This window comes from Macaca thibetana, chromosome 19, assembly GCF_024542745.1.
Source record: "Macaca thibetana thibetana isolate TM-01 chromosome 19, ASM2454274v1, whole genome shotgun sequence".
Taxonomy (NCBI): domain Eukaryota; kingdom Metazoa; phylum Chordata; class Mammalia; order Primates; family Cercopithecidae; genus Macaca; species Macaca thibetana.
Window position 1 is genome coordinate 51,122,587 of NC_065596.1, and position 26,510 is coordinate 51,149,096.

At 42.4% G+C, this 26,510-nt stretch overlaps 1 long non-coding RNA gene across 3 annotated transcripts in view; it reads left to right on the plus strand.

Annotated features, from left to right (window-relative positions):
• The window catches only part of LOC126943635 (uncharacterized), a 44,096-nt gene extending 18,300 nt beyond the window's left edge, over nucleotides 1-25,796 (plus strand). For all 3 annotated transcript variants that reach the window (XR_007721779.1, XR_007721781.1, XR_007721780.1), the window contains one exon: nucleotides 25,153-25,796. This is a non-coding gene — a long non-coding RNA (uncharacterized LOC126943635). The remainder of the gene's footprint in view (nucleotides 1-25,152) is intronic.
• Nucleotides 25,797-26,510: the final 714 nt, after the last annotated feature.

Genomic DNA, 26,510 nt, shown 5'->3' on the forward strand with positions numbered 1-26,510 from the left:
GGCACATCTTACATGGTGGCAGGCAAAGAGAAAATGAGAACGAAGCAAAAGAGGAAACCCCTTATGAAACAATCAGATCTTGTGAGACTTATTTACTACCATGAGAATAGTGTGGGGGAAACCACCCTTATGACTCAGTTATCTCCCACTGGGTCCCTCCCACAACACGTGGGAATTATGGGAGTGACAATTCAAGATGAGATTTGGGTGTGGACACAGCCAAACCATATCAAATGGTATGGAAAGAAGTGGAATTGAAGGAGTTGAAAGAGTGGGCTGAAGATTGAAAGGAGGTGAGGAATTGGGGGCAGCATAATATGGACACATTGCTTTTTTTTTTTTGAGATGGAGTCTTGCTCTGTTGCCCAGGTGAAGTGCAATGGCATAATGTTGGCTCACTGCAACCTCCGCCTCCCGGGTTCCAGCGATTCTCCTGCCTCAGCTTCCCAAGTAGCCGGGATTACAGGAGCCCATTAACACACCCTGCTCATTTTTGTATTTTTAGTGAAGATGGGGTTTCACCCTGTTAGCCAGGCTGGTCTCGAACTCCTGACCTCAAGCCATCCGCCTGCCTCAGCTTCCCAAAGTGCTGGGATTACAGGTGTGAGCCGCCTTGCCCTGCTGACACACTGCTTTTAAGCCAGATTGGGAAGGGTAAGGAGATAAGGCAACAGCAGTAGGAAACCGAGTGAGAGCAAAGGAAATGAATTTTAAGAATGGGAGACTAGTGGAAATTGTAGGCAAAGGAATAGTATCTGTTGATGGAAACCCTCAGAAGGCAGGACGGGAAAGGCCCCTTAGGAAGGAGAAGGGCGAACTTCACCTTTGTAACTGGAGGAAGGTGGGGGAGGATGGGGAAGCGCAGATGGGCTGATAGATTCTGTCATGCAAGAAAGAGATGCTCCTGTTCTTATATGATGGCTTCTCATTTTTCCATAAAGTGCAAGACAAGGCTGTATGCCAAGATTGGAGTTTGAGGCCATAAGATGGGTTGAACATGTTGCTGTGGCAAAAGGGTTGGTGAACAAAATGCACCAAGACTGTTGGGCAGTGTGACGGGGTGAGATATGTGTGACAATGTGAGCCAGCTATGGACTGCAGTGTCTCTGGCAAGGCTGGGGAAATATATTCAGCTCATCCTCCTAGGCTTGTTTGCAGACCACTCCTTTCATTCCCCAGGACTTCAAAGAGATTGTCACATCTCCATGGTCTGAGGCTGACTCTGGGGCCAGGCTCCCTATAATGCAATTCAGGATGCTCAAATGATCATGCTCTATGGGCACCTGAAGTAACATGGCCTCACTTCTAAATGAATGGCAGCATTTGCATGAAGGAAAAACATTTTTTAACACCCCCTTTTCTGATTTAGGAGGTTGCTGAAGTCAGGGTGCGGTAGAACTTACCATAAGTCACAGATATGGCCTCCTCTTCCCCAGAGACCTCCAGCCAGCACACTGCAGTGTTCAGAAGCTGCTCCTGGGTGCTCAGGGGGAGCAGGGGCCCTGGGGCTTTTAGGCTGTACATAAAAGCTGAAGCCTTTGTGTGTTCATCCTAACTGGTAATTTGCCATTTAAGAAATTCATATTGGACTTTATCACCTCCAGCCCTTGAGCCCAATGTTTTCTCTTGATAGAAAGCTGGTGAATCAAGGTTTTTAAATGAAAATATTATAAAAGAAAATTTTGGTGGATTCCCCTTGCTTTATTGTTTTTAATTGTTTCTAGCATCAACATAAAAGGATTTCTCTTTGGTACTCAAACTACTTACTGGGGCTGCTGAATAGCAATGATATGATTTACGATCTGGAGTGTCCTCCAGCCCTAAGGCTAGAGTGTTAGAATTGGAGGTGGCATTGACCCACCACGTCTGGCTTCTGTGAGGTCCTATCCCATCCACAGAGATCTGCATGATTAATACATAAGAGATTATGTCCTGGGAGACATGGATGGAGACATCATTGGAGTGGTTGTCTTCACAGCAAACGTCACTTGAAACTTCCTTTTCCCCCCTTCAGAATACCAACGTGATTATGCATTGAGCTGTTGCTATTTACAGATATCTTAGCACAGAGAGCATTACACAGCCAATGACACAGAATTACAACCATCTAGACATATGGTTTGGATAAACAAAGCACAAAGCACAAATTAACCATGGTTGACTATAACTCCCGCTCTCTACTCCCCAGGGAGGGACTTTAGTGAAACTCCCCGTTGGAGAAAGCAATACATATCAGAAAGTAGAGTGCATACAGCATGGTTTAGACAAATGCTAAAACCTTATTTAATGCTTTTCATGGTGCCAGAACACAATGGCACCAACGTGTCTAGCGAAAGTTATATCTCCGTGCCAGTTTCCTGTAAATAGTAACTGTACTCCTACTGGATTCCATGCCTGTGTGCTCCAAGGCCAAAGAATGCCTTTCATTTTTCATCACCTTGCTTCTACTTCCTGTGTCCAAAGGCCTGGTTGCCGCATACATCTGGATGTTAGAGCTGCAAGGAGTTGGACGCAAGTAGCCTCCTCTAAGTAAACACCCTTCAACTTCCACTGTGGTCCTTCCCCTCACTGAGTGGCCCATGCTAGTCTATAGGGAAGAACCCCCATCACCCCCACCCCCGCTCCGGCTAGGACAGTCAAGGCCTGAGCTCATCCAACCCCACGGGTGCCATTAGGAGTGGGCGGATTCTATTCACTGGCAGTCAGCATTTCCCCCACTTCCCATATTTTATCTTCCATAAGAAATTCTTCCAGGACAGGAAACTTTCTGTGTGAGGTCCTTGGCCCCATCATTGACACACGAACCTTATAAACTTTGTTTGACAATAAAGAGTATAATATTTGCTTTTCATAATACATGTGCATCGCTTTCCAAAGGAGAGAGCAAAATAAATAAATAACTGGAGCAAAAGGCTTCTACTTGGCTTGAACACTTGTACTGGAGTTTTTCAAAAGGAAAAAAAAATCCACAGAACACTTAGCTAAATATATGCCTACTTTTTTTTTCTTGCCTTTGGTGACTTTTCAGATGTACATTATGTATTTAGTTCTCTCTCTCTCTCTCTCTCACACACACACACACACACACACACACACACACACACATGTTATAAGAACTAAAATTAGAGTCCATCATTCACAGACCTACCTGGGAGAAGGTATACACTTGTGGCCCCACAAATACAGAGGGCTCAACAGTGTCAGATAAGCCTTAAAGACAATATTTTATGAGTTGATAAGCCTTTGATTCTTATTATTTTATTAGCTGACCCGAATATTTTAAGTGTACACCAAAAACAAATTCTGCTCCACGAGATGAGCAGAGGAAAAATCTACAGGCTCAGATGTCCAAGAGAAACAGGGCTTCCATCAGTGTGACTGGGACATAGAATCTCTAATGCCCTCTCAACAGAAATCCCAGCCGCCAACCTCCTGAGCCCCATGGTCATCTTGAGTCAAGGGAATTGTGTGAGATCCACTCAAGTGGCCTTGATGGCTTTCTTCTTGCGAAGGTTGGGCAGGCAGCGGGAGACTTGCTGACCCCACATGGGTATTATTGACATGTCTTCTTGCTGTCATTTTCACATCTCATTTCTAACCCTCTGAAGTGAATAAGGAAGACTACTGAATCACTCTCTGTCATGTTTATATGGCAAAATAGAAATGGAGAAGGACAGGAGATGAGATTCCCAGGACAAAGCTAATGGACTTACCAAGGCCACTTACCTGGATTCAATAATTCAAATTAACTCCATTCAATTCAGCAAATATTTTCTGAGTACCTCCTATGAAGGAAGTCCCTGTGCTAAGCCCCGTAGAAGATACAGCAAAGGACCCGAAGCTCCAGTCCTGAGCGGGAGACGTTTAAGGGTAAAATATTCCGGAAAGCATGTTAGCTGGAGAGGGACAGGAGGTCCTGAAGGAAGGAAGAATCCATTCTAATTAGCACTGGGGAACAGGAAGATGGGAACCTTGACTTTACTCCAGAGCCTTTGAAAGTTTTTCCAAGTCTAGGAAGGTTGTGAAGTGTGTACCAAGTCTCAGTCCTACTTGTCTCTTTTCATCTCAAGAGTCAAGTGAAAATATCTTCAAGCATATTGAAAATAACATCTGGTCACATGCGTTTGACTGAACCCATTCCCATTGTGGACTCCAATATATACTGGATGTGTTTCATTTTGCTTCTATGTAAAACAGATTCTACTAGCCCATAAAGAGGGATTTTACATTTAGTCTTCTGTGACGTTCATTAGTAACATGTTCCATATGCACTTACAGATGTACATTCTATAAATTGGAATTCTTACAGTCTAGCTATAGATGAAGAAAATTCATGGGAAATCTCTATGAGGCTCAAAGAATGGATGGGAAGGGTAAAGACCCTGGCTTAAAATAGATTGCAACCAAGGTATAGCTGGGGTCCAGGCAAATTCAACCACATGCACTGTCAGGGAAGCATGAGCTCCAACCACTTCCTGACCTCATGTTACTGTACTCCAGATTCAAAGTCCTGGGGGAGAAGAGAGGCTGGTTGCAAAGGTCCCATTCTTGACACCTTGGCTTGCAGTCTTACAAGACCCAAGACAGAGGGCGAGGTAAACCTTTCACCTTTCAGAAGGACATTAGAATGCTATTATTGAAAGTAAGGTGAAGGGATTCTGAGTCACCAAGCCACCAGGAAGTGCACCATAGTTAGTGGGCCAGATACCATGTTAATGCTAAGGTAATAAACTGATGGACACTGAAGCCCAGCGACAGGCCACCATTTAGTGTCAGGGAGTAGATGTGTAAATAACTCACCACAAAACATGGAAGAGGGGAAAACATGGGAGAAGGGAGGTGAAGAAGGAGCTCCAAGGGAGGTTGGAGGAGAGACAGTGATTTCTACTCAATGTGCCCAGCTAACCTTTGGATGATATAGTGGTGATGCTGTAGAGGGAATGTGGAGTGTTTCTGACGACTTCGGACACATGGGTGAGGCCGGGAGTGGATTTAGGTCAGCCACCAATTTGACATAAGAAGAACTGCACATCCATGTTGGAGTTATGGCATCTGTTTCTTATTGATTTTGATTTGAAGACACCCCACCACCCATTCATTGACACTCCTGTGTCTCAAAAAAAGTGTTTTTCAAGGTATGTGTATAACTGCACTCATACACATGCACATATCTGTTGGAAACCGTGGCCTGGATTGGCTTTCTGTCCACCACCAAAAGAATTCAGCATCCTTTTCTTGAGTTTTCACTGCACTTTATCCTTACCTCTAATGCTACACCTGCCATGTTAAATTAAAATTATCTTTTGGAGATAATGTCTTGTCCATCATGGCATCCCCTGTGCCTGGTATAGTCGCTGATACCAAGTAGGCATGTGACAAATGTTGGGTGAATATACATAGTTGAGCATACACATCTCTAATCTTAGTCTTGTTACTGCTGGTGATAATAAACATTTGTAATTAGGCATTTTAACTAGTTTGGCATCTATGCTGTTCTTCTATAACTACTTTTGGTGGATTTGCCTGTTGCTTTCTGTAGTTGCCTCAAAAGGAAGTGGTGCACATTTCAGCCTTCATTGAAATTTCAGTCCTGGAGTCATGAATATTGCTATGTGCTCACCAAAATCTGTTTCTTCATTTTTCTGGTCACACAGCTAGACTACATTTCCCAGCCTGCGTTGCAGTGAGGTGTGGCCATGTGACTCAGTGTTAGCCAGAGGAAAGGAAAAGGAAGTGAAGTGCACCACTTCTTGGACTGGCCCTTTAAAAACCTACCCTGTGATCGTCCTTCCTTACCTGCCAGGTGAATAGAGAGGGCGCCAAGACTCTAGCTACTAATAGCCACTAATCACATGTGGCTATTTAAGTTTGAATTAATTTAAATGAAATAAAAATGGGAGGCAAAGAACTATCACAGCCCCAAGTACTCTTGATTTCTTCCCTTCTCCAACCCAACGAAATAAAAATAAAATGTGAAATTGAAGTTAGATGAGACCCAAAATACATATATAGAGAGACAAGGGGCAGTGAGAGACCTCAGCTTCCTGTCTGACTTACAGCCTGTCGCCCTTCACTTATTCATCTCTTTATCTTCCTCCTGCAAGTCTCCCATACCATCATGGGGCAACTTTTGGATGACAGGTAACTGGGTTTCAATCTTGCCTTTGGCATTTCCTTGCTATGTGATTATTGTGTTTTTATTTAATGTTTCCAGGCCTCTGTTCCTTCCTCCTAAAGTTGCAGCCGATGCTTCTCACTTCAGTAATCAGTTTGACAAAAATAACATATACCAACATGGCATAGTTATGGTTTCTCTTAAATCTGTCTCTCCATTTTTATTTCATACAGATATCCAGTTGTTCTACCACTGTTTGTTGAAAACGATTTTCTCCACCATCCATCCACCTTGGCATTGGCAAGGTAAATAGATGGTGAGAGAAATCGTCTTTAATTGATCTTTTTCCAAGAGATCAATTGAAGATTATTGATCAAATTGATCAAATAATCAATTGATCAATTGATCTTTCCAAAGATCAGTTGAATATATATATTTTTAACGTAATCAAATTCCATATATATTCAGTTATATACTTATACACATTCCAGATATATTCAGTATACATTTCAAATATACATATATATTTTATATGTATACATATATATATATCTATACACTTATATATTCGCTTCTGGACTTTCTATTCTGTTTGTTCCATTGATTCAGTAGACTATTCATGTGCTAATAGAACTGTCTTAATTACTTTCCATAATTTAAATACCATAAAATAAGTCTGGAAATGAGATAATAAAGATTCTTCAATGTTTTTCTTCTTTAAAAAATTAAATAAAATTAAAATTTCGGTTCTGCCATTGCACGGGCCACCATTTAAATGCTTCATAGCCATACATCTTTAGTGGCTACTGTATTGGACAAGGAAGTATAGAACATTTCCATCACCATAGAATGTTCTACTGGCCAGAATTGCTCTAGAAGAGGGTAAAATCACAAGAGAGAGAGAAGCTAAGTCGCTGAATAGTGCTTGAAGCAAACTTCTCACCGCCATCACTGATTGGACTTGATAAGAAAAATAAACTTCTGCTGTGTTGAGCCCTTTGGATTTAGAGGTTTATTTATTCACAGTAGCTACTGATTAATTCTCTGATACAGAGGTCATAGGTTAAGACGCGGAATCATTTTGTTCACCTGTCTCTCCACAGGCAGTGAAAAACAAGCTCCACTTGGAGAAGTGTCTTGTCTGAGAACAGAAAACTAATGAATTTTTGGGGTCCAATCCAGAAACACTGATTTCATACATATGGTGAAAGCATAAAGGCCTTACTGTCAGCTGTGAAGAACTTCCCTTAAGTCTTTAGAGCCTGAAGATACGCACATCTCACTCTGCGATGCAGCCTTTCTAAGGCACTGGTACAAACATGCATCTTACTTGCAGAGGTCCTTCTGCAAGTAAGAACCTCCTGGCAGTCACAGTGCAGCAAAGACTGTAAAATTAATAGAAAAATTAGCAATTCTGCCAGATTACAATCCCACTACCTCAGACCATGGGGAGTGAAATTCCCAATGGACCATGACACTTTAGAAAATAATGTTATAACAAATTATAAAGGTTTAAGTTAGAATCATACAGCATGTAGCCCTTTCACACTGGCTTTCCCCACCCCAATTAGTAACATACATTTAAGTTTTCTCCAGGCCTTTTTGTATGGCTGATAGCTCATTTCTTTTTAGCTCTGAACAATATTCCATGGTCTGGATGAACCAGTTTATTTATCCATTGAACTACTGAGGGATGGCTTAGTTCCTTCCAAGTTTTGGCAATTATTAATAAACCTATTACACATATCCATATGTGAGTTTTTATGTAGACATAAGTTTTCTATTCTCCTGGGTATATCTAGGAGTGAGACTGCAGGATGACATGATAAGAGCATATTTAGTTTTATAAGAAAGCCCCAAATTGTCTTCCAAAGTGGCTGTTCCATTTTGCATTTCTACCAACAGCGAATGAAAGTTCCTGTTACTCCACATCCTTGTCGGCATTTAGTGTTGTCAGTGATCTCAATTTCAGCCATTCTAATAGATGTGTGGTGACATCTCAGTGTTGCTCTAAGTTGTATCTCACTAATGACATATGACATAGGACATCATTTTATATAGGTATTTGCCATCTCTATCTTCTTCGGTGAGGTGTCTGCTAAGGTCTTTGACCCATTTTTAAGCTGGATTGTTTATTCTGTTATTGTTGAGTTTTAAGTGTTCTTTGTACACTTTGGATAGCAGGCCTTTTTCAGATAATATCCTTTGCAAATATTTCCTCCCAGTCTATGGCCTGTCTTTTCATTCTCTTGGCAGTGTCTTCAACAGAGCAGAAATTTTTGATTTTAATTAAGTCTAGCTTATCATTTCTTTCTTTCACGGATTGTGCCTTTGGTGTTGGATCTAAAAAGTCTTCACCAAACCCTAGGTCATCTAGATTTGCTCCTATGTTATCTTCAAGGAGTTTATTGTTTTGTGTTTTACATGCTTTACATACTGTATCATTCCAACTGTGTGACATTCTGGAGAAGGAAAAATTGTAAAGATAGTGAAAAGCCAGTGGTTATCAGGGGTTGAGGGGAGGAAGGGATGACAGGCAGAGCACAGAGGAGTTTTAGGGCAGTGACACTGCTTTGCAGGATTCTGTAATGGTGGATACATGCCATTATGCATTGATCTAAACTCGCAGAATGCACACCACCAAGAGTGAACCCTCATGTAACCTATGGACTCTGGGTGATGGTGATGTGTTAGTGCAGTTCATCAATTGTAACTAAAAGTACCAGTCTGGTGGGGGCTGTCGATAATAGGGGAGGCTGTGCATGTAGAATGCAGGGGACACACGGGAAATTTCTGTACCTTCTGCTCAGTTTTGCTGCAAACCTAAAACTGCTCTAAAATAAAGTCTAGGGTTTTTTGTTTGTTTGTTTTTTTGTTTTGTTTTGTTTTTAAAAAGGTAAATTAGATTACTACCTTCCTTTTCTTAAAATCCATCCACAACATTTGCTTTGCACTTGAAATAAATGTTTGTCCTTTGGAAGCGAGTTCTCGCCTTTCATCCTCCAGCCCTGCCCATCTCTTTGACCTCATCTGCTCCATTTCCCCCTTGTTCACCCCGTCGCCCTGCTCTAGCACCACTGGATTTCTTTCTGTTCCTTTAAGATTTGCACATGAGTTCCACCTTGGGCATTTGTCCTTGTTTTTTCTCTGCCCACAACATTGTGCCACCAGCTCTCTCTGCCCCTTAACCCCAGCCATGCATACAGAGATTTTCACAGGCTGGATGCGTCCTAGTCCCTCATGTCTCCATTCAAAAGCTGCCTCCTGGGCCGGGTGCGGTGGCTGATGCCTGTAATCCCAGCACTTTGGGAGGCCGAGGCGGGCGGATCACCCGAGGTTAGGAGTTCAAGACCAGACTGGCCAACATGGTGAAACACCGTCACTACTAAAAATACAAAAATTGGCCAGGCGCAGTGGCTCACACCTGTAATCACAGCACTTTGGGAAGCTGAGGCAGGCAGATCATGGGGTCAGGAGATTGAGACCATCCTGGCTAACATGGTGAAACCCCGTCTCTACTAAGAAAAAAAAAAAAATTTAGCTGGGCGTGGTGGTGGGAGCCTGTAGTCCCAGCTACTCGGGAGGCTGAGGCAGGAGAATGGCTTGAACCCGGGAGGCAGAGCTTGCAGTGAGCCGAGATCGCACCACTGCACTCCAGCCTGGGCGACAGAGCGAGACTCCATCTCAAAAAAAAAAAAAAAAAAAAGCCAGATGTAGTGGCACATGCCTGTAGCCCCAGCTACTCGGGAGGCCAAGGCAGGAGAATTGCTTGAGTCTGGGAGGCGGAGGTGGCAGTGAGCCAAGATTGCGCCACTGCACTCCAGCCTGGGTGACAGAGGGAGACTATGTCTCAAAAAAAGAAAAAGAAAAGAAAAAAAAAAAAAAGCTGCCTCTTGGGAAAGCCTTTCTGATGATCTCAGATGACTCATCCCTCTGTACCACACTGCCTTGTGTTACTGTCTCCTTAGCATGGCCACTAGGTCCCTCCTCTTGCAGGAAAGTGCTGTCTTCATGAGGCCAGGGGCCTTGCTGCTAGGGCTTCTAGTTGTGTGCTCAGCTTGAGACACGGTGGGGGCTGGGAGCCCCCCAAAAGGCCTAAAATGAATTTCTTGAGTATTCCAGCAGATTGGATAATTTTAAATATTTAAGAACGATTTGATGACCAGACGTAACACCGTCATAAAAAATGATATTTCTTGCATACACTTATGCCATTGATGTTCTTTGATGTTTCTTGTATACATATATACATACACCATCATAAAGAATGCAAGTTGTAAGTAATTGCATTGTAAGGTTTTTCTTTGAGAATTTGGTGATCTTCCTCCAAAATTATTAGAGTATTTTTAAGCAAATTAGAAAACTCTACTATCGATCCTTTATATAGAAAAAACTATAATATCTTTTCTTGAGTCGGAGTCTCGCTTTGTCGCCCAGGCTGGAGTTCAGGTGATTCTCATGCCTCAACCTTCCGAGTAGCTAGGATTACAGGCACGCGCCCCCATGCCCGGCTAATTTTTGTATTTTTAGTAAAGACGGGATTTCACCATCTTGGTTGTGCTGGTCTCGAACTCCTGACCTCAGGTGATCTGCCTACCTTGGCCTCCTAAGGTGCTGGGATTACAGGTGTGAGTAACCGCGCCCAGCCTATAATAACTTTTTGATGTCTTTTGTGGGGGAAGTTTATATGCCTGTGTATACAGTCATTTCCATGAGATAATCTTAATGCAGTAAATTTGTGGACTCTTAAGTTATAGGGGACAGCACCTTGTGAGTGTCACATTATGTACTTAAACCTTCAAATATAATTCCTTCAGCACAAAAATATTAATTCACTCTAATTACATAATTGTTTGCATGAACAAGGATGTTTAGACAAGGCTAGCATTCCATAGGCTGATGTTTGAGTGAAATTTCAGTTTTCAACTGCAGGTACCACTCTCCCAGCTATGGAGCTGGTAAATATACAAACCATGATTATTCTAAACTGCTTTCAAGATTATCCTTTGAGCTGAGCCCGTCATGAATATCTTGCCTGCACAGAGTCGGTTTATTCAAAACAGTGGCATATTTAATTTTAGAATATATATGGAAAAGAGAGAAGGCTATTAGAAACTTTTTCTATTTTTCTTTTTTTTTTTTTTTTTTTTTTTTTTTTTTTTGAGATGGAGTCTCACTTGGTCACCTAGGCTAGAGCGCAGTGGCGTGATCTCGGCTCACTGAAACCTCCACTTCCTGGATTCAAGCGATTCTCCTGACTCAGCCTCCCAAGTAGCTGGGATTACAGGTATGAGCCACCATGCCCAGCTAATTTTTTTTTATTTTTAGTAGAGGCAGGGTTTCACCAGGTCAGGCTGGTCTTGAACTCCTGACCTCATGATCCGCCTGCCTCAGCTTCCCAAAGTGCTGGGATTACAAGTGTGAGCTACCGCACCTGGCTTAGAACCTTTTTCTATAAATATTCTTATTAATGTAAAAAATCATTTTGTTTTATGGTTAAAACAACACAACTGGGACCAGCTATCTTCAGAGTTTTAATTTTTTAAAGCTCACGTCTTTACCCTATTTCTGATATTTCTTTTTTTCTGATATTTTTTGTACACACTTATACTATTGATATTTCTTGTATACAATTATACCATTGATGTTCTTTGATGTCTCTTGTATGCATATATACCATTGATGTTACTTGAGATTATTTTATGGGCTCTGTTGACAGATGCTTCTAACTTAATGAGTATGTTTTCATTGAATTAATTTGTATGGTTTACAATTTGTGACAGATGATTCTGACTTCCCAGTGAGTGACAGCAATTTTCCTTCTTGAGTAAATTTATTTAAGTAAAGACCTGACTCATATTAAAGAAAAATATGAATACAGGGTAGTACTGACATAACATGGTGCCACAATTCTGAATGTGGTACCCAAATGACTAATGTCTGGGAAATGCTTTGAACACCTACACTGGAGATGTAGAGCCAACCAATTAAATTTCTTTTTTTTTTTTTTTTAATTTTTTTTTTAATTTTTTTGAGACGGAGTCTGGCTCTGTCGCCCAGGCTGGAGTGCGGTGGCCGGATCTCAGCTCACTGCAAGCTCCGCCTCCCGGGTTTACGCCATTCTCCTGCCTCAGCCTCCCGAGTAGCTGGGACTACAGGCGCCCGCCACCGCGCCCGGCTAGTTTTTTGTATTTTTTAGTAGAGACGGGGTTTCACCGTGTTAGCCAGGAGGGTCTCGATCTCCTGACCTCGTGATCCGCCCGCCTCGGCCTCCCAAAGTGCTGGGATTACAGGCTTGAGCCACCGCGCCCGGCCAATTAAATTTCTTAATTTTTGTATCAATATTTGGTACCTGCCAACTTTTTAAAAATTTTATTTTAATCCCCTCCTGCTTTGTTACATTCTTGGCAAAGAGGGAATGGCCTATGGATGAGGGTTGAAGGCCTGATTCTTCAGGGAATAAAGACAGGTCTTCAGGACCCCCACACTTAATCCTGGGATGTGAAAGTGTGATAAGGTTCAGCCAACTTAGGTGTAGTGCCTCATCCAGGTATGAATGCAGTCTTTCCCGGGGCTGAATAAAGCTCAAGAATCAAAGACTCTCTTCTTGCTTTCTCAATCTGCTCTGTTGTCTCCACTCAGCTCACTTCCTATGGAAAGGACTCAGGTATGGAGCAGAGTCACTTCCCGAACCACGCCATCAGCAAAGCTGGCTCCTCGTGGCTGGCTCAGGCCCTCTGGCCTCCCAGCTATGAGGTTACACCAGCTGAGAATTCAATGATCTGTCTTAACCACAGTGACTCATGCAGCCTCTGGTTTCCCTCTGGCTGGGACCCTTCCTCTACCAGGAAGACATATTTTAAATGATGACATGAATGACAGAGAGTGCACAGAAAGCTTTCAAAGATTTGGAACAACCAGCCGGAAGCTCCAAAGCTAACCCGGGTTTGTTCAACCTCATTTGGTTTGAGAATTAGAAGGACTGGTCCCGACGGGTGCTCTCTGACTACTGCCAAGAATCTCTTGTTCTTTCTAGCAGTGATGGCCTGGCGGCCACACTCAGCACAAGTTAACCATTCCAAGTGCAGGAAGAAGTAAGGAGTGAGAAATAAGAATAAAATAAAAAATAAAATCCCCCCAAATAGTCTGCAATTTGAAAACTTTTCTCAAATCCTCAAGGGAAGATAATTGTCTAAACTCCAGGGACAGCTCAAGGCTCAGAAGAAAGAGTGTGGACTTACTCTAAAGAGAAGGAGAGTGAGGACTTGGCACCAAACGTGCGCTAAGTGCCAGCACGCCCATTCCTTTCACGTAATCTGCTCCTCTCCTCCATTGCGTTTTTTTCTTTTAAATAGACTTTATTTCAGTTTTTGGTTCACAGGAGATACAGAGATTTCCCATATACCTCCCGTTGCTTACAAATACATGCAGTCACCCCGTTACCAACATTCCCCCACCAGGGTGGTACCTTTGTTACAACTGAGGAACCTACATTGACCCATCACCACCACCCAAAGTACATAGCTTACGTCAGTGTTCACTCCTGATGTTGTGCATTCTATGGGTTTACACAAATGTACAAAGACATGGATGCACCATTATAGTAACCTATAGAGTAGTTTCACTGCCCTAAAAATCTTCTGTGCTCTGCCTATTCATCCCTCCCTCCTTACCCCTGGACACCACTGATTTTTTTTCTTTTCTTTCTTTCATTTTTTTTTTTTGACAGAGTCTCCCTCTGTTGCCCAGGCTGGAGTGCAGTGGCACAATCTCGGCTCACTGAACCTCTGCCTCCTGAGTTCACTCAATTCTCCTGCCTCAGCCTCCCCAGTAGCTGGGACTACAGGCGCATGCCGCCACGCCTGGCTAATTTTTTTTGTATTTTAGGAGAGACGGAGTTTCACCATGTTGCCCAGGCTGGTCTCAAACTCCTGAGTTCAAGCAATCTGCCCGCCTCCACCTCCTGAAGTGCTAGGATTATAGGCCTGAGCCACCGCACCCAGCCGATCTTTTTACTATCTCTATAGTTCACCTTTTCAAGAATGTCATATAGTTGAAATCATACAGTATGTAGCCCTTTCACACTGGCTTCTTTCACTTTGTTATAGGCTTTTGAGATTCTCTCATGTCTTTTCATGGCTTGATAGCTTCTGTCTTTATAGTTATATATTCCATTGTCTGGGTGTACCACATTTTACTTATCCATTTGCCTACTGAAGGAAGTCTTGGGTGCTTTCAACTGTTAATACTTACAATTACAGCCGCCATAAACACCCCATGTGCCTTTTGTGAGACATAAATTATTTTGTGGGTAAACATCAAGGAGCAGGATTGCAGAATGGTATGCTAAGAGGATGTTTAGTTTTGTAAGAAGCCACCAAACTGTCTTCCAAGTGGCTGTTCCATTTTGCATTTCCATCAGTACTGAATCAGAGTTCCCGTCACTCTACATCCTTGGAAGCACTGGGCATTGTCAGTGTTCTCGATTTTGTCTATTTTAACAGGGGTGTAGTTGCATCTTATTTTTATTTTGATTGGAATTCCCCTGATGATACATAATGAGAAACTTTTGCTTTTTATTTTTCTTTATTTATTTTTCTTTCTTTATTTTTATTTTTGAGACACAGTTTCACTCTGTCATGCAGGGTGGAGTGTAGTGGCATGATCTTGGCTCACTGCAACCTCTGACTCCCAGGTTCAAGTGATTCTCCAGCCTCAGCCTCCCGAGTAGCTGGGATTACAAGTGTGCACCACTACGCCCGGCCAATTTTTGCATCTTTTCAGTAGAGACAGGGTTTCACCATGTTGGCCAGACTGGTCTTGAACTCCTGACCTCAAGTAATCCTCCTGCCTTGGCCTCCCAAATTTCTCGGATTACAGGCGTGAGCCGCCGCGCCCAGCCACCTTTTGCTTTTTAACAAATTATACTAACTCAGTATGTGTAGTAAGGGACTACCCTAACATTTCACGGTTTTATCTCAAAATTTCCTACGCTATCAAAAAAAAAAAAAAAAAAAGAAAAAAGAAAAGCTTGAAAGTGCTCTCTAGGTTTTGTTTGTTTGTTTTTTTGTTTGTTTTAAAATGCTCGAAAGGCTCGATCTGCTGAGCAAACATGCCTCCAAGCATCTACCCTGGATGCCTTTCTTTGTATTTTTTAATTTCTTTTATTTTTTTAAATTTTTCATTTTATTTTATTTTGTAACTTTTATTTTAGGTTCGGGGTACATATGTACGTTTGTTAATACAGGCAAATTTGTGTCACAGGGCTTTGGTGTACAGATCATCTTCTCACCCAGGTACTAAGCACAGTTCTCCATAGTTCTTTTTCCTGATCCTCTCGCTCCTCCTACTCTGTTTCCTCACATAGGCCCCAATGTCTCTTGTTGCCCTCTTTATGCCCATTGGTTCTCATTATTTATCTCTCACTTAAAAGTGAGAACATGCAGTATTTGGTTTTCCATTTCTGCATTAGTTTGCTAAGGATAATGTCCTCTAGCTTCATCCTTGTTCCCGTACAGGACATGCTCTCGTGTTTTGTTTTGTTGTTGTTGTTGTCGTTTGTTTGTTTTTTAATGGCTGCATAGTATTCCATGGTGTCTATGTACTTCATTTTTTTTTTTTTTAAATCCTGCCTACCAGTGATGGGCATTTAGGTTGGTTCCATGTTTTTGCTATTGTGAATGGTGTTGCAATGAACATACATGTGTATGTGTCTTTATGGCAGAACAATTTATATTCCACTGGGCATATACCCAGTAATGGGATTACTGGGTTTAATGGTACTTCTCCTTTTAGGTCTTTGAGGAATTTCCACACTGCTTTCCACAATGGGTGAACTAATTCACACTCCCACCAGCAGTATGTAAGTGTTCCCTTTTCTCCATAACTTCCCCAGGATGTTTTTTTTTTTTTGAGTTTTTAATAGTAGCCATTCCGACTGATGTGAGATGGTATCTCGTCATGGTTTTAATTTACATTTCTCTAATGATTAGTGATACTTAGCATTTTTTCATTTGTTACCAACTGTATATATTCTTCAATGAGGTGTATGTCAGATTTTTTGCCCATTTTATTTTTAATTTTTTTATTTTTTAAATTTTTAAATTTTTAAATTTTTTTTTATTATTATACTTTAAGTTTTAGGGTACATGTGAACAACGTGCAGGTTTGTTACATATGTATACTTGTGCCATGTTGGTGTGCTGTACCCATCAACTTGTTAGCACCCATCAACTCGTCATTTACATCAGGTATAACTCCCAATGCAATCCCTCCCCCCTCCCCCATCCCCATAATAGGCCCTGGTGTGTGGTGTTCCCCTTCCCGAGTCCAAGTGATCTCATTGTTCAGTTCCCACCTATGAGTGAGAACATGCGGTGTTTGGTTTTCTGTTCTTGCGATAGTTTGCTGAGAATGATGGTTTTCAGCTGCATCCTACAAAGGACACAAACTCATCCTTTTTTATGGCTTCATAGTATTCCATGGTGTATATGTGCCACATTTTCTTAATCCAGTCTGTCACTGATGGACATTCGGGGTTGATTCCAAGTCTTTGCTATTGTGAATAGTGCCGCAATGAACATACGTGTGCATGTGTCTTTATAGCAGCATGATTTATAATCCTTTGGGTATATACCCAGTAATGGGATGGCTGGGTCACATGGTACTTCTAGTTCTAGATCCGTGAGGAATCGCCATACTGTTTTCCATAATGGTTGAACTAGTTTACAATCCCACCAACAGTGTAAAAGTGTTCCTATTTCTCCACATCCTCTCCAGCACCTGTTGTTTCCTGACTTTTTAATGATTGCCATTCTAACTGGTGTGAGATGGTGTCTCATTGTGGTTTTGATTTGCATTTCTCTGATGGCCAGTGATGACGAGCATTTTTGCATGTGTCTGTTGGCTGTATGAATGTCTTCTTTTGAGAAATGTCTGTTCATATCCTTTGCCCACTTTTTGATGGGGTTGTTTGTTTTTTTCTTGTAAATTTGTTTGAGTTCTTTGTAGGTTCTGGATATTAGCCCTTTGTCAGATGAGTAGATTGCAAAAGTTTTCTCCCATTCTGTAGGTTGCCTGTTCACTCTGATGGTAGTTTATTTTGCTGTGCAGAAGCTCTTTAGTTTAATTAGATACCATTTGTCAATTTTGGCTTTTGTTGCCGTTGCTTTTGGTGTTTTAGACATGAAGTCCTTGCCCATGCCTATGTCCTGAAAGGTATTACCTAGGTTTTCTTCTAGGGTTTTTATGGTATTAGGTCTAACATTTAAGTCTCTAATCCATCTTGAATTTATTTTCATATAAGGAGTAAGGAAAGGATCCAGTTTCAGCTTTCTACTTATGGCTAGCCAATTTTCCCAGCACCATTTATTAAATAGGTAATCCTTTCCCCATTTCTTGTTTTTCTCTGGTTTGTCAAAGATCAGATGGCTGTAGATGTGTGGTATTATTTCTGAGGACTCTGTTCTGTTCCATTGGTCTATATCTCTGTTTTAGTACCAGTAACATGCTGTTTTGGTTACTGTAGCATTGTAGTATAGTTTGAAGTCAGGTAGCGTGATGCCTCCAGCTTTGTTCTTTTGACTTAGGATTGTCTTGGCAATGCGGGCTCTTTTTTGGTTACATATGAACTTTAAAGCAATATTTTCCAATTCTGTGAAGAAACTCATTGGTAGCTTGATGGGGATGGCATTGAATCTATAAATTACCTTGGGCAGTATGGCCATTTTCATGATATTGATTCTTCCTATGCATGAGCATGGTATGTTCTTCCGTATGTTTGTGTCCTCTTTCATTTCACTGAGCAGTGGTTTGTAGTTCTCCTTGAAGAGGTCCTTTACATCCCTTGTAAGTTGGATTCCTAGGTATTTTATTCTCTTTGAAGCAATTGTGAATGGAAGTTCATTCATGATTTGGCTCTCTGTTTGTCTGTTACTGGTGTATAAGAATGCTTGTGATTTTTGCACATTACTTTTGTATCCTGAGACTTTGCTGAAGTTGCTTATCAGCTTAAGGAGATTTTGGGCTGAGATGATGGGGTTTTCTAAATATACAACCTAGATGCCTTTCTATAACCTCAAACCACCTCAATCCAGAAGCAAATTTATTGTTTTTCACTTAAATCACCTTTCCCTTGATCCTTCTGCTTCTGTCACTGACCTTGTTGTTTTCCAGTTCTCAGGGTCCTGCAACTCCTGCTTTGTCACCCCCAGGCTGAAGGGCTCATGGTGAACCCCAAATGCACTGACTGAAGCCCCATACTCCCCTCCTCACTGCTGGAATCACCCCGCTGGCTCCCAGGGTCTGGCTGGCCTGGGCTGGCTTTGCCACTGAATCTCTTTTCCCCATTTGCCTATGGCAGTCACTGCTGGACTGCTCTGCCTCACAACACTTCATGCCACCTGCTTTTCCTTCCTCTGTGTCCTTGCTGGAGCCTGAGATGCCCTTCCTAACCACTGCCCCTGCCCCAGCCCAGGCTAGTCCAGTCCTGCCTACTCCTCGGGGTCCAGCAGCTGACAGTCACGCATCCATCCACTCAAGGGAAGTTGGTGTGTCCCTCTAACTCCTGACCATGCTTCCCATCTGTGTCTGCTGTAGCCCATCTTACCTCTGTCATTAGACTATAAGCTGCCTGAGGGCTGGAAATCTACCCCTCCCTCATCTCTGCAACCCACTACCATTCCCAGCAATTTCATACACACAATTACCTGTTGAATGCATGTTCAATGTAAAATGTATCTGAGACTGATTTTGTAAAGATAGAGGGAAACCATGAGCTGGAGTTGTCTGAAGAATGAATCCTTATTTTAGATCCCACTGAGTCTCTCTGTCATGGACTCTTTGGACTATGAAAACAGGAACAATTATGGTGTAAATGGACTTTGAAAATAGCAATAATTAGGTAATTAAAAATGTACTTCAGTTTCATTATAGTGTCCATAAAATTCCACCATCGAAAAACAAACTATTTTTAACATATTTTATTTAATATAATTCACGTAATTGTGATTTTTATGTTCCACCTAGTTATGTAATTAAGTAGTACATGGCTATTTCTTACAATTAAACATTGCTAAAATCTGCCGCCAGTTTGGAACACAGAGTATGATATATTTAACAACTTTTTATGCTAAACAGTAGACACAGTTAACACTGTATTCATTTAATTCCATTTTAATTAGTTGAATAATATTTTCAAATGTGAATTTAGCCCTAACTAGAATGGTACATTACTTAAGGTTGTTTTCTTTCAAATTATGTATCTGTAACCTGTTGAGGTTTCTTGTAGAAGAAAATGGTGGTACGTGTGGGTTCCTGAGTTGAAAATCGTGCAGGTTTTTCAGTTCTTGTTCAGAGCTTCCTACTCACTGGTTAGATCCATTCTCATGACATAGTGTACACCAGCAAAACTTCCCCTGTTTCTCCTTGAAGCGTTAACCCCTAGACGCTCATGAAATGTGTTCCAGGCATGGCTGGGCTCCTGGAAGCAGCCTGAGGCCCGATACACAGAAGAAAGATCAGAGGCTTCATTTTTCTAGATACACCTCCTGCTTTGGGGAGAGGCATTCTGAACTCCTCAAACAAACTGCCTCTGCCACTGGCCCTTGTCACCAGCCCTGATCTCTGAGTGATGCAGAGGCAAGAAGTGAGGCAAGAGACGAAACTTCTTGGATTCAAGAAGAAAAATCAGGTGCAAAGGCCCTTTTGAGACTGTGTCATTGGTGACGTTACTATAAGATTTCCCATTCCTGTTTTTCTTGAGAGTCCCTCCAACCCAGGCCTGTGCCTCTATAGGCCAAGCTTCACCTTTGGTCGCTGGACCCGCCCTACCTCCAGTTCCCCTGCACTCATTTGCCGGGCTTAGAGCATCCCCCCAGGTACACCTTCCCAGCAGTTTCCCTCTCTCCTCCACTCTGGTCTCCTTTCCTTCCCCCTCCCATCTACCAACTACTAACTCTTAAATGAAGTGTCCTTTTTAAAAAATTATTCTTTATTTCTTTGATTAATGAGTTAGGATACAAAAAAGTCACTAAAAATGACATTAAAAACTCATAAACATTGTTCAAATCTTCCTTCAATGCTCCAGGCCTTGTTGCCTCCTTCAAAATCAACTTCCCCTCTTTTGTTCATGCTTCCACTTGGCCTACTGACCTGACCTTCTCTCCCTCTGTTCCTAGAATTGAACCCCCACCCAACCACTCCATGCACCTTGGCTGAGATCTTGCCACAGAATGGGGAGAAGGGGTTGGGGGCCCTTGAGGACTTCATCTCTCAAGTCATGGTTACCCTCACTGCACCTAAGGGGCGTCACTGCTCATCCCAACTGCTGACAAACCCCGTTCCCACTCCTTCTGCCACTGAGTTAGCCCCATTCATGTCAGGCCTCAGCTCCCACCATGCCTGTCTCCCATGACACCTTCCTAGCACTGCCTCAGACACTCAGAACTAAATGAGATAAGGCATGACCAAAGGCTTAACAACCAACACGACAACAATAAGATCATTAATGGTTATTGAATACCTCCTCAGTGCCTGGCTCTGGACCCAGCACATTACATTAATCATCTAATTTAGTGCTCCAACAGGCACAAACTACTCCTACTATCCCCACTTAGGGTGGGTTATGAGACTGGCCTGAAGTCCTACAACCACTCAGTGGAAGAGCCAGAATTCAAACCTCTGAATCCTGGGTCTGTGCCCCTAGTCACTACTCTGTCCTGTCGCCCTAGCAGGGGACCCAGCAAATGGTAAGTGTCCAATAATTATTAGTTACTGCACTGAGTCCCAAGGAATAATCTTCTTTTCATTGTTCCCATTACTCTTGCAATCTGAGTCTCCAAATTCATTGCTCAGTTTAGAATATCAGTTAATTTTCAGTTAGTTTTTTTTTTTTTTTTTTTTTCCCTGCACCTGGCTAGGCACCCACAGGCAGCTCAGTCCCAGGCTTTCTACATGGAGTCATAAGGTCTCTGTCTTTAGGCTCTTGAGTCCATTTGAAATCTGCCAGGGAATCTATCAGTGGCCTTGTATCTGGCGTCTGGCAAACTGGGGTCAGTCTTGAAATCCTCAGTCATGACCTTCTGCTTATCACACGCTTCAAACATCAGGATCCTGACTGCTCTGATACCTTCAGGTCCAGCTCCAGTCCAATCCCATTTTGGCTTCCCAGCCTCAGCTCCACCTGATTCCAGCCTCAGCCATCCTAAAATCTTGGCATGACTTGGGCCTTCCACAACTCAATTTATGGCTGGGACTGAAGAAATGTTGTGATGAAGGTAGCATCAGTAAGTAAGATCTGCACATGGAAGTGTGTGTTGTCAAACACCTCTGAAAGAGGAACTGTGTGGCCACAGTTCAGGAATCAGCATTGGGAAAACCACGACTTGTGGTAAACCATGTCTTCACTGCCCCTACACAAAACCAGCTGTGATAGGTCCCATGCTATGCGCCAGGGAATTACACTCTGACTCTTCTAATTCTATTTCCAATTCCCATAACAACCCTGCAAGTTAGGTATTGCTACCCTCACTCTACAGGAGAAGGAGAAGCTCAAGTGTACAGTGGATCTGTGATGATGTTTTTGTCTGCTCACAATTCATTGTTTCTTCTAATACTAGTACCCTGACTTCCCTTTCCCATGTATACAGTCTTCATGAACTCCATTGCCAAGAGACAGGCGTGTGATACAAGCTCGGCCAATTGGACTCTCTTTCTTTGGAGCCTGAATGTTAAGATGAGGAAGACAAAGATGGGAAATGATTGAAGAGGGTTTATCCCAGCAGGATGCCCAAAGAGACCTCATTACTTTCTGCAGTCTAGAGGCCAGGAGCTGCTCAGCCCCCAACCTTTCCAGGACCCCTTGTTAATTCAGCCTTTGCTTTGATATCCTAAACCGATCCATATCCTCCTAACGTTAACTAGCATCTATTTTTGTTGCTGGAAACCCCAAACCTCCACCTGATAAAGGGACATTCATTCATTTGTCTGCTGAAGAGTTCTTGAGCACATTCTCTGTGTGAGGCTCTGTGCTTGGTGCTAAGGGTGTTGCCACAAGCAGGACAGAGGTTTCAATAATCAGCAAAGGCAGTCATTCATTGCACTTATGATAAAGGTTTTAGAATAAGGAGCTCATCCTGGGTAACACACAGGTCCATTCCTTAGCTTGGCATCAAGATAGCTTGTCCCATATTCCACACTATTTTATAGGCCTGCGTGGTTTATACACACATTAATCAGGTATCATTCAAAGGGATTCTTTTCTCCACCACTGCACTAAACCGTGGCACGAACAAGTGCCACATATTTAAACACACAAGTACAATTTCCTCAGAAATTCTTCTATTGATTTGGCTAATCCATTCTTTCTTGGGAACTTTGTGGAGGAAAGTTTCTTAGAGTCAAAAGAATCTCATATGGTGAATCAGGAGACTTGACTCAATTTGTCGTTTTATTACAAATTTCCATTGTGATATTAGACACGTTAGTTATCCCAAGTGAGTCTCAGTTTTCCCTTATAAAAACTCAGAAATAGTTCAGATGATCTCTGAGGCTCTTCTGCTTTGATATTTCTAAATATCTTCTTCAAGCCCCTGGAATTAAGAGAGAAAAAAAGTTGCTTCTCCCTGTGATTTGAGGTTCTGAATGGCATCAAAAGAGTTAAACTCTGCAGTACTTTGCAACATTGATAAAAAACCTGTGTATTTTAATTTCTAATAAAAAAATCAAGCAGGTATGAATAGCAATAAAATTGCTCAAAAATTGTTCAAATTGAAGGGAAACAATTGGAAATGGATTTGGAAATATAATGTTTAGCTAAGCAAGCTATAATGTTCTGTTATTTTAATCAGCATTGTAAAGTAATTTAAATGATGCAGGAATAGACTTTTATACTTTAATATATAATCACTTTTTTCAATGCATTCATCAAAAGGTATTTCATGTTAATGATTCTATAGCTGACGACAGACACCAGCAATAATGGTCTCTCGCCTGCTCCAGGTATATGTTTGCAGGATTTAGATTTGACTTTTATTTCCACTCTTCCCGCCTAGCCTTAAAGAAAAATTTCTGCAATTTTGGAAGAAAATTCATATTACTTAATGTTGCAAAGATAGAAAAAATTAGAAAAGGAAATCTAGGACATTTCCTCAATATTGTTTCTTCTATAACACTAGAAAGTTGGAGCAGATTACAGGGGTTATCCCAACAACTCACCTGCCTTCAGGCCCCTAGAATGCAAACAGATATAAACGTGGCTTTTTGTTTAAAAATCTTTTACAAAGAGAGACGAGATTCTGTCACCCTATAGCCATTTTGTCTGTGTTAAATTAATGTTTATTGAAAATGGAAGATTTGTATGAATTAAATGCTGAAAAGTAGATTTCTTTCTACTTAGGGGCTGATGTCTACCATTATCAAATGGCTCTCTCATAAAGTTTTTTTAAAAGAATAACTTGAAATTTTCTTGCTGCAGCTTAAGTATTTATCGTGTCCTTATGTCCTTGCTGGAGAAGGGAATATAAGACAGCTGAAGGACGTGTTGCTGTTCCCAGAATGGTGATGCAATCCAAGGATTTTGGGGGCCTGGACTTGTGCTTCCAAGGACTTTCCTTTCACCCAAAATAAAACATGCTTTTGGTGCCTCTTGCTTTGCTTTTGCCCATGTTGGTACTTGTTCAATGTGAGAAATCAATCTGTCCATCCATCTCTCCACCTATCCATCCATCCACCCATGTACCCATTCTCTCATCCATCTATCCATCCATCCATCCATCCATCCATCCATCCACCCACCCACCCACCCCCACCCATCTGTCCACCCATCGATCCATCCATAAATCTACCCACTCATCCATTCATCCATCCAATCACCCACCCATTTATTCATTAATCCACCCATCCATTCGTCTGTCCACTCATCCATCCATTCATTTATCCATTCACATATCCATCCATTCATTTATCCATCCATCCATCCATCCATCCATCCATCCATCCATCCATCCATCCACTTCACCCATCCATCTATTCATTAATCTTCCACTCACCCATCAATTCATCCATCCATTCATCTACCCATGCATCCATCCACCCATCTATTCATCCACCCACCTACCCATCCATCCATCCACCCATCCATCCATCCATCCTTCCATCCATCCATCCATGTATCTCTAGAATTTCCCCAAGACAAAAATAGAACATAGGCCTAGATGTGTCTTTAAAGCCGTTTGAATACTATTTCGAAATTATAAAGTTTCTACTTTGGCTATTCAGAAACATTTTTGGAAAAGGCAGCCTTGTATTTATCAGCTAAGTGCCAAAGAGTGGGGTTGGATTCAAACTGCTAAGGAGCTGAGCGAGGCTAGTGTCCAGGTGGGGAAGGGGCCAGGAGCCTCGGTTTTGGGCTGAGTCTGCCCCAGATAGAGGGTCGGGCAGTCATTCCTCTCTTTGGAATGGCAATGAAGGACTGGAAACAAATGGCAGACTCCAGGTTGAGACTCATCTCTACATGGTGCTCCCGGCTGAAGCGGGCTCAGCCCAGAGCCAGCTGGGGCCAGGAAGGAATGAAAGCTGCTGAGGCCACACCCTTGGTGAAAAGAGCTCTCTGGGTCCTCTCATCCCGAGTTTCAGGAGCCATAAACAGCCAGTATTTCAGTGCCCTTCAGGAGAAAGAAGTGGATCAAAGATTGAGGGAGCCATGCAGACTTGCAGTGAATGCAGAGATACAGTCAGCTCTGTCCATAATGGAATAAAGAAGGGGCAGGAAAGGAAACCTCCACTTACTAGCTGGGAGTCCCTAAAATGTTCCACCTTGGTTTTCACACCTGTAAATGATAAATTATAAAAATTGCGGTATCATGGGCTTAGGGTGAGAATTGCATAAGGTAACAAGTGTAAGGCACTTGGCCCCTAACCTGGTGAAATGTGGCTGCTCAGGGAGTGACAGCTGTGAATGAGCAATTGTGTTCAGGAACAGTCGACAAGCAACCTCTCCAGAATGGCACCTGACTGGCTCATCTCCTACACCTTTGCAGGATATAACTAGAGTCCAGGAAGGATCGTAGCCCTACTGAGAACTTGAAAGATCCCAAGTTCCATCCTCAAAGCATCCTCGCTGCCGCATCATTACAAAATCCCCCTGATCCACCTTTTCAAAGGTACATGTTAACCTATCTATGTGGTGTGTGCTTACTGAGTGCCTGTGGGGCTGTCCAGCTCCAGCTCCCTGTGTTGAAGGGAGGAGCAAGGGAAGGGAAGGCTCTCCTCTCACCCTGAAGGGGCTTGTGGCTTGCTGGGCAGAGGAGACACAGTGCATCTTGCAGCCCTGGACAGGGCACCAAGCAATGTGTGGAACAAGGTTTCCATGCCTGCAAAGTGCAGGAAAGACAACTCAGGACAGAAACATGGACAGCCAAGAAGCTGGGGAAAATGTTCCCTTGTACTAACAAACAAAGCAATGCCTATAGCATTGTCAGTAACTTAACATTCTGTCTACACACATCCAAAGATTAAAACAACAGTAACGACAACATTCTACTCATGGTTGGGGTAAGTATAAGCAGGTATGAGCAGTAATGAAATTTGCTACAGTAGGCTGATATATTTGACAAGTTTGATTTACATAATTTTAACTGTGCATTTGTCCACCACACCCCTCCCCCAAAAAGGGAAAAGAAAGAAGGAGACAGGGAGGGAGGGAAGGAGGAAGGGAGGTACCAAGGAAGGGAGGGAAGGGAAAGAAAGAAGAAGAGAGGAAGGAAGGGAGGGAAGGAGGGAAGGGAAAGAAAGAAGAGGAGAGAGAGGGAGGAAGGGAGGAATGAAGAAAGGAAGGAAGAGAGGGAGCAAGAGAAGAGAGGAAAGAAGGAAGGAAGGAATTGAAGAAGGAAGGAAGAAAGGGAGATGATATGGTTTGACTCTGTGTCCCCACCCAAATCTCATCTCAAATTGTAATCCCCACATGTGGAGGGAAGGAAGTGATTGGATCATCGGGCAATTTCCCCCATGCTGTTCTTGTGATAGTGAATTCTCAGGAGATCCGATAGTTTTATAAGCATCTGGCATTTCCCCTGCTTGCACTTCTCTCTCTTGCAGCCATGTGAAGAAGGTCTTTGCTTCCCCTTCACCTTCTGCCATGATTTTAAGTTTCCTGAGGTCTCTCCAGCCATGCGGAACTGTGAGTCGACTAAGCCTCTTTCCTTTATAAATTACCCAGTCTTGGGAAGCTCTTTGTAGCAGTGTGAAAACAGACTAATACAGGAGGGAAGAAGGAAGGAAGGAGGGAAGAGAGGGGAGGAGGTAGAAAGGGAGGGAGGGAAGAAGAGAAGAAAGAGAAAAGGAAAGAAGAAAGGTAGAAAGAAGGAAGGAAGATGTACCTGGAGCCTGCCTTACCACC